This window comes from Myxocyprinus asiaticus, chromosome 5, assembly GCF_019703515.2.
Source record: "Myxocyprinus asiaticus isolate MX2 ecotype Aquarium Trade chromosome 5, UBuf_Myxa_2, whole genome shotgun sequence".
NCBI lineage: Eukaryota > Metazoa > Chordata > Actinopteri > Cypriniformes > Catostomidae > Myxocyprinus > Myxocyprinus asiaticus.
Genome location: NC_059348.1, coordinates 47,677,775 through 47,684,885, shown reverse-complemented (window position 1 = coordinate 47,684,885; position 7,111 = coordinate 47,677,775). Strand labels below are relative to the sequence as shown.

The following is a 7,111-nucleotide window of genomic DNA, read 5'->3' as shown; positions in this document are numbered from 1 at the left end:
GAGATAAAATCAGTTTCTTTACAGAGTGTTATGATGTGGTTTCTTGTCTCCATGTAAACCTCCATTCATTTGTACCAGCATAACTACTGATAATGCATTTATTTAATTCATGCTGAATGGGAGACCTGCGTGTGTATTTACTACACACTGCTAAGAATGAGCAGGGTTGGGAGGGTTACTTTTGAAATGTATTCCACTACAGATTACAGAATACATGCTGTAAAATGAAATTTATAACGTATTCTGTTAGATTACTCAAGGTCAGTAACGTATTCTAAATACTTTGGATTACTTCTTCAGCACTGGTAGATTTTTTCACTTGTTTTGACTATAAAAACTCTGCCAGTACAGTAAGACAAAATACACATGTTAAAATACATTCTCTGAAAAAACTAAATATTATGCAGTGCTGTTTCTAAAACAAGAAATCAAATTGATCTTGTTTTAAGGATTTTTAGATATCTTTACAGGAAAACAATACAAAAATCATCATCAAGAATACGATTTTTGCCCTAATATCAAAGATCTTATTAGGAAGAAAAAAAAAAAAAAAGATCCAATGTGAATTTTCTTTATAAAAAAATATGATCGTGCCTGGGAACATGTGCACGTAAAATGGCTAGAAATAGCATTTTAGCTTAGCGTAAAGCTGACAGTTTACACAAGGTTTATTTCTATTTCTTCTGCTCCAAACTTATTCTCTGTCTGCTCAGTGTAACACATAAGAAAATGCACTTTGGATCGCATCATTTATATGTAGAACTGTTTTCCATCTGAAAAGGAATAAATATTAAATGAAAAATGACAAAATGCAAAGTAATCTCTTCAGTAATCAAAATACTTTTTGAATGTAACTGTATTCTAAATACCACTGATTTAAATTGTAACTAGTGGAATACAGTTACTTGTATTTTAAATACGTAATCCCGTTACATGTATTTTGTTACTCCCAACCCCGAGAATGAGAAATGCTCTCCAACAAGAACAGAGGGAATAACTTGCTTATTATTTTGCCAAAATGATACAATATGCAGTTTTGGTGCAAAGAAAGTTAAAGCAGCATTTCTCAGCGGCTGTACAACAGTGTGTGATGAAACGATGGCAAAATGCGATAAACGGTAAAACTATGTGCACACCAAACCAATGTGTTCATGAAAATGATTAATGATAATGTTAACTTATGCTAACTTGTTACATTGAAAATTAAGGTGAATATGATAGTTGTGGTTGAGAACAGACCAATATTTAAGTCCCGTTTAACTTTAAAATTCTTCTCCCTGTCTGGTGGTGGCGATATGAAATCGCCAAAAACAAAAGAATTTGGAAGTGAAAGTGGAAATTTATATTTGAAAAAGGACTTAAATATTAATCCGTTTCTCACCTACACATCATATTGCTTCTGAAGATATGGTTTTCACCACTGGAGTCACAGTAATCCAGTTCCATAATTCACCCAAAAATGAAAAATTGCTGATAATTTATTCACCCTCAGGCCATCCAAGATGTATCAGAGTTTCTTCATCAAAACAAAATGTAAGATTTTTAGGATTTCATTTCAGGCCTCATCTTCTAAACAATGCAAATAAATGTACTCCATTTTTTGACAGTCCAAAATGCATATTTAGGGTGCATCAAAATAATCCAGTTGACAAATAAAGTTCTTCTGAACCCAAACCATTGATTATTTTGAGAATCAAAACAATACTTACATTTGTAGTTAAAGTATGTTCGCTTCCGTACATCTCTGTGACATGCGCTCATGAGAGGGATGACGTAAGCTGGTTGGTAAGGTCACGAGGAGGAGTCAGGAAGAGCATCATTGTTTACAAGAGAAACTTGCACAGACCAAGCGCCATTCACGAACCAAAACAATTTCAAAACAAACTAAAATAAAAATCTCCAAATAACATAAAAAAAAAAAAAAACATGACTGCAGTAAATAACCTTTTCATTATCTTTTAATAAATCACTTGCATTATCTACTTGTGCTTTTTCTTTAGCAGAAATATATAGGCAATATGACTGTCAGGAATTCAAGCCACACAGGTTGTAGTTAGTGAAACCAAGTGTGAGAGTGTTTACTGACAGTCACAGGATTTACACAGTGAGATCAGTGGTACAGGTGATATCGCAGTAGAGAAGCTTCACAAACTGAAGAAGAGCTAACAGGCGAAACAGCAGAGTAAGCACTAAACAGATATCAACGAAGAGTAAGCACAAATACAGACAGGTAAATAAACACCGCAAGCCCTTTTTGTGAGACTTGACAGGGATGTGGCGTGAAGGTGAGTTATTTATGTAGGCAGTGATGAGCGAGTGAATTGAGTGCAGGTGCGGTGAATTAGAAATCGGGTGATGAGGAGCAGAGTGCTGAGGGAGGTGTAACAATGACAAAGTTTTCACACATAACTGAGTTCACCGGAAAAACAGCATGGGCACAGCTGATGAATTCAGATATCGACCCTTTGTTTCTTTCGATGGTCTGAAATCATCAGGGGTAAAATATTCACTGCACACCTTCCAATATTTGAGAGAATGTAGAGGTGTACTGATATCCAGGTTCAGCACGATAAGCCAGAGCTTCAATCGCTCATGATCATGTATAGGCAATCGATGAAAAGTTCATATTTTTCCTGCCATGCATTTTCTTTGGGGTTTCTGAAGGTTAAAGCATCCAGGATACACACACCAAATGACCATTTTGAACAATACACTTATACAAATACAAATCTACAGCAAAGACAATTAAACCTTTGTACAGCGCTCCTTCTCTTGTAAACAATGATGCTCTTCCTGCCTCCTCCTCCACGCGACGCGTGACCTTACCAACGAGCTTACTTCATCCCTCTCATGACTGTTTTTAAGACTAAATGTAAAATAATGAGTTAAAATCATTTGTAATGCTATGTTGATTTGACTTAAAACTTTAAGGCAGCAGTTAAACTTATTTTTTTAAGTTGAAGTGCATGGACATTTTTTACAGTGTGTCTTCTTAAATAATCTGTTTAATAAGAGCATATTGTCTTTCTATTGCCATTACAATTCTGCTTCAAAGAAGGCTAATTTAACATTATACTGTATTAGCTATGTGTCTTGTACATTTAGACCTATCGCGTCGCATGGGCAGACTGCAGGGACTGACTATTGATTTCATGGAGAATTTTCAAAACTATTATTATCCTCTAAAATAGTTTACAATGACTTTCCAATTATCAAGGTATATTAATACAATTTATTAAATGTTCCATTGTCTTTGATAAACTGTGAATGATTCCAGAAAGATACGTTTAAGTTGCACTTAATGAACTTAAGATAGGTTCAAAGCTCTCCTTAATTTACGAACGTTTTTACGAACTACGATGTTTTTGGGAAATATGCCCCACACCCTGTCTACACCAGATGCGAGTGGCGCATCGCATCAAAAGCAATAGAACCCCATTACATTCATTGATGCTCTCTACTCTGGAAGCGTACATCCTAGCGTCGACAATAAACGGATGTCGCATTCCATTTTAGGCTGCACACGTTAAAGCTACGACACAAATTAAAAGATTTAGAACAGTGGTATTCAATTAAAGTTCCAGGAGGTCCAGTCTGTACATTTCCGTCCCAGCAAAGGTCCGGTTAAAAACAACGTACACAGTGTCGGTGAAGTAGACAGTGAAGGTATGAAGTGACATTATAAGCTGTATGTATTATAAATATATATATATATAAATATAATAAAAACAAGCAATTACTAAGCGATTCCTGAGAAAGACTGTTGATATTTGAACTAGTGATGGGTCGTTCACGAACGATTCATTCATTTCAGAAGAACGAGTAGTCTCAGGGAGTGATTTGTTCATTTTGTATTGACCGCGCATGTGCATTGCGTAACCTCCGTTCGTTTGTTTTACGTGAAAACCGCATAGGTGCTGTACAGGAAACAGAAATGATTAGTTCACCTTTCAACTCTTTTGGTCCGAGTCGTTCGTTCTTTTGTCATGTGACAGCCGTATACGCTATGCATTGCACACACAGAAACAGAAATGATTAGTTCACCTCTCGAGTCTTCTGGTCCGAGTCGTTCGTTCATTTGGACAGCCATATACGCTATGCACATATGGCTATCATGTGACAAAAGAACGAATGACTCAGACAAGAAGATTCAATCCAGAGGTGAACTAATCATTTGTTTCTCATAATTCGTCCTTGGCTGCATTATACATTTTTGCCTTATTGAGACTATAATCAAAGTATGCGTAAGTAGACAAGTCCGATCCACTTTGTTTATTTTCCCATTTACAGAGCCAGGGCTGTGTACAAACACAACATTTTTAATTTATAAAAGGTTGTGAGGGAGCCTTTTATCCCACACTTGGTGTAAAAGGCCCCTATGGGGTTTAAATTGATATTGTGTAGATACTGAGGCAATAGTTATAGGGATCAATTTGTCATCTAATGCAAATAAGTTTGAGACAGCAAGATACTTTTTTGAGTGACAAAATAAGATGATGCTTACTCAAAATAAATAATTCAGAAAAAAGTCAACCATTTCCTTTTAATTTCAAACACATTTGGCATTTTATTACAGCTCACAAACTAACCTCTATTATAATTGGATGAGTCAATGTGAGCCCACTTTGAACATTTTTCATATCAAGTCTATTCCCCCCCACTTAAGAAAAACAATGTGTTTAATAAGAGCCTTTAGTCCCTGCAACAGGGGTGCTTTTTACCCCAAATACTCTCCTTATTCTTATTGGACAGTTATTGAAAAATGTTTGATTTAATGACCTTAAACAACACTGAAAATGATACATTTGTATTTTGTCTGAAAAGGGATTTTTTTTCTACATAAATTTGCATTGTTAAAATAAATAAATAAGTAAATAGATCAAATTGCCTCAAAATCAAATTAGACACCACACGCAAAGATCTCATGGAACAGGAAAATGTTCCAGTGTAGTGACAAACAGGTGTTTGTGAAATTGCTGTGGTAGTTTTTGTTGCTATTTAGTGTTTTGTGAGAAAGATAAATCAAAGTAGCCTTTTACTTCGTTGTGCCCTATAGTTCGCACTTTAATGAGTGCCAGATTCAGATAAGTTGCCACAAGAGTTTAACTAAATTGCTGGACTGTCAAAAGAGCAACCTTCCCCGTGTGAGGATCGAACACACGACCTTCAGATTATGAGACTGACGCGCTACCTACTGCGCTAAGGAGAATGACGTCAAGATGCCGGGAGTGACTGTAATGATGGTTCTGATTGGCTAATGAACACTGCTAAATCCTGTAATTATTGTCATTGGTTGTTAATGTTTACGAAAAGTTTACAACCCTTTTTTTATTGTATTTTTTTGTGGTGAGTTGTCTCCCTCTGGTAGACTGCCAGTTTGCTCAATCCAACTCAAGCCAAGTCATTTCAATGTATGTAATTAATAAAGTTATCTAATATAAGGTTATGTATCAAATGCACAACAATAGAGCATGTAGCATAATTTAACGTTATACTGTAGTAGCTACGTGTCTTGTAAATTTAGACCTATCACGTCGCATGTGCAGACTGCGGAGACTGCCTATTGATTTCATAGCGAATTTTTCAAAACTATTTTAAAATCAACAAAAATACTGTCGATTAAGCTTAACTTGAACTGAACCCGGAACGCTTTTCAGGCACTATACGGAGGTAAGGTGCCTTAAGACAGTGTTTCCCAACCACTGTGCGTGAAAGAATGTCAGGTGTGCCGTGGAAAATTATAAAATTCCACAAAATAAATAAATATGTTTGTTTGTGTCATTGTTCGCTTTCCCTGCATCTTTTTTTTCAATACAACAAAAGTGAATGGTGACTGAGGCTGTCATTCTGCCTAACATCGCCTTTTGATTTACAGAGGAAAGGAAGTCATAGAAAGGCAGCATGCCATACGTTTCAGACACAGTCATCTTTACAAGCGAACCCAAAGACCATTTAAAGTGCTTTAATAGCATGATTGTGTTTACATACAATATTGCCAAAGCATTAATACACAAAACAGATAATGACAAGACAAAATAATAATAATAATAATAAAACAGTAACAAATAACAATACAAATATAATTTAAATAAGGTGCCAGGTAATGAATAAAATAAAATAAAACTATAATAACAATATATACTATACAATATGAAATAAAATAAGCATTTAACAAGACATTATGAACATCAAAAAATAATAATAATTCTGTGAATGAAGTACACTAAGGCAGTGATTGGTTTCTGAGTATGTGCACTTCAAAAATGAATTTTGCTGCAACTGATGCATGATTGTCCTCCCCCAGTAACACCTGCATTTGATCTGTTTCTGCTGAACTGGAAAACTGTGGCATGAGATTTGACAGTTTGTCAAAGTATTTCTCTCTCACCTCTGTAAACGTATCACAGTGAAGGAGAAAGTGTGTCTCTGTCTCAACCTCACCAGTATCACAGTGAGCACAGACTCATTCTTCCTTTGGAAGCCATGTTTGTCTGTGTCTCCCTTTTTCTATGGACAGACTGTGATCACTGAGCCTGTATTTAGTGAGGATCTGTCTCTGTTTTGTATCTCTTACAGTGTAGAGATATTCTGGCAGATTATACTTTCTGTTTAGGGTCTGATAACATTCCAATTTGCTTTAGTTTTTACTTTCATTTTCCTAATGGTCCAAATATGAATTTTTGCTTTCTTTTATGGTTTGGTTTATTCTGATTTGGTTTTGTTCAGGAGTGCTGGTCATAAACTGGTGTTTGTTAGTTGTTAGTGGGTTTGTGAGTTTCAGAGCCAGCTGACAAAGGGGACTGGTTTTAGGCTTCAACATTTGGGTTTTAAGGGCTTCATGTTGTAGTGTGTTAGGGGAACTTGAATTTAGGTGTGTCCAGAATTTGAGGGATCATTTTTCAATATGTATAATTAGGGGGTATCTGCCTAGTTCGACCCGGCATGTATTAGTAGGTGTTTTTCTCTGAACTCTTAGAATGTTTCGACAGAATTCTGCATTCAAGGATTCTATAGGTGTTTGTCCCATCTAGAGTAATCTGCCACACATCCAAATCTCACATCCATTCAGAGCAATAGGCATAATAATAGTATCAAAGATTTTACACCAAAT

The 7,111-nt window shown here is 35.7% G+C and overlaps 1 non-coding gene across 1 annotated transcript; it reads right to left on the bottom strand.

The window, feature by feature from the left end:
* Nucleotides 1–5,135: 5,135 nt before the first annotated feature.
* Nucleotides 5,136–5,209, bottom strand: trnam-cau (transfer RNA methionine (anticodon CAU)). The gene has a single exon. It is a non-coding gene; the product is annotated as a tRNA-Met (tRNA).
* Between the last annotated feature and the right edge of the window lie 1,902 nt (nt 5,210–7,111).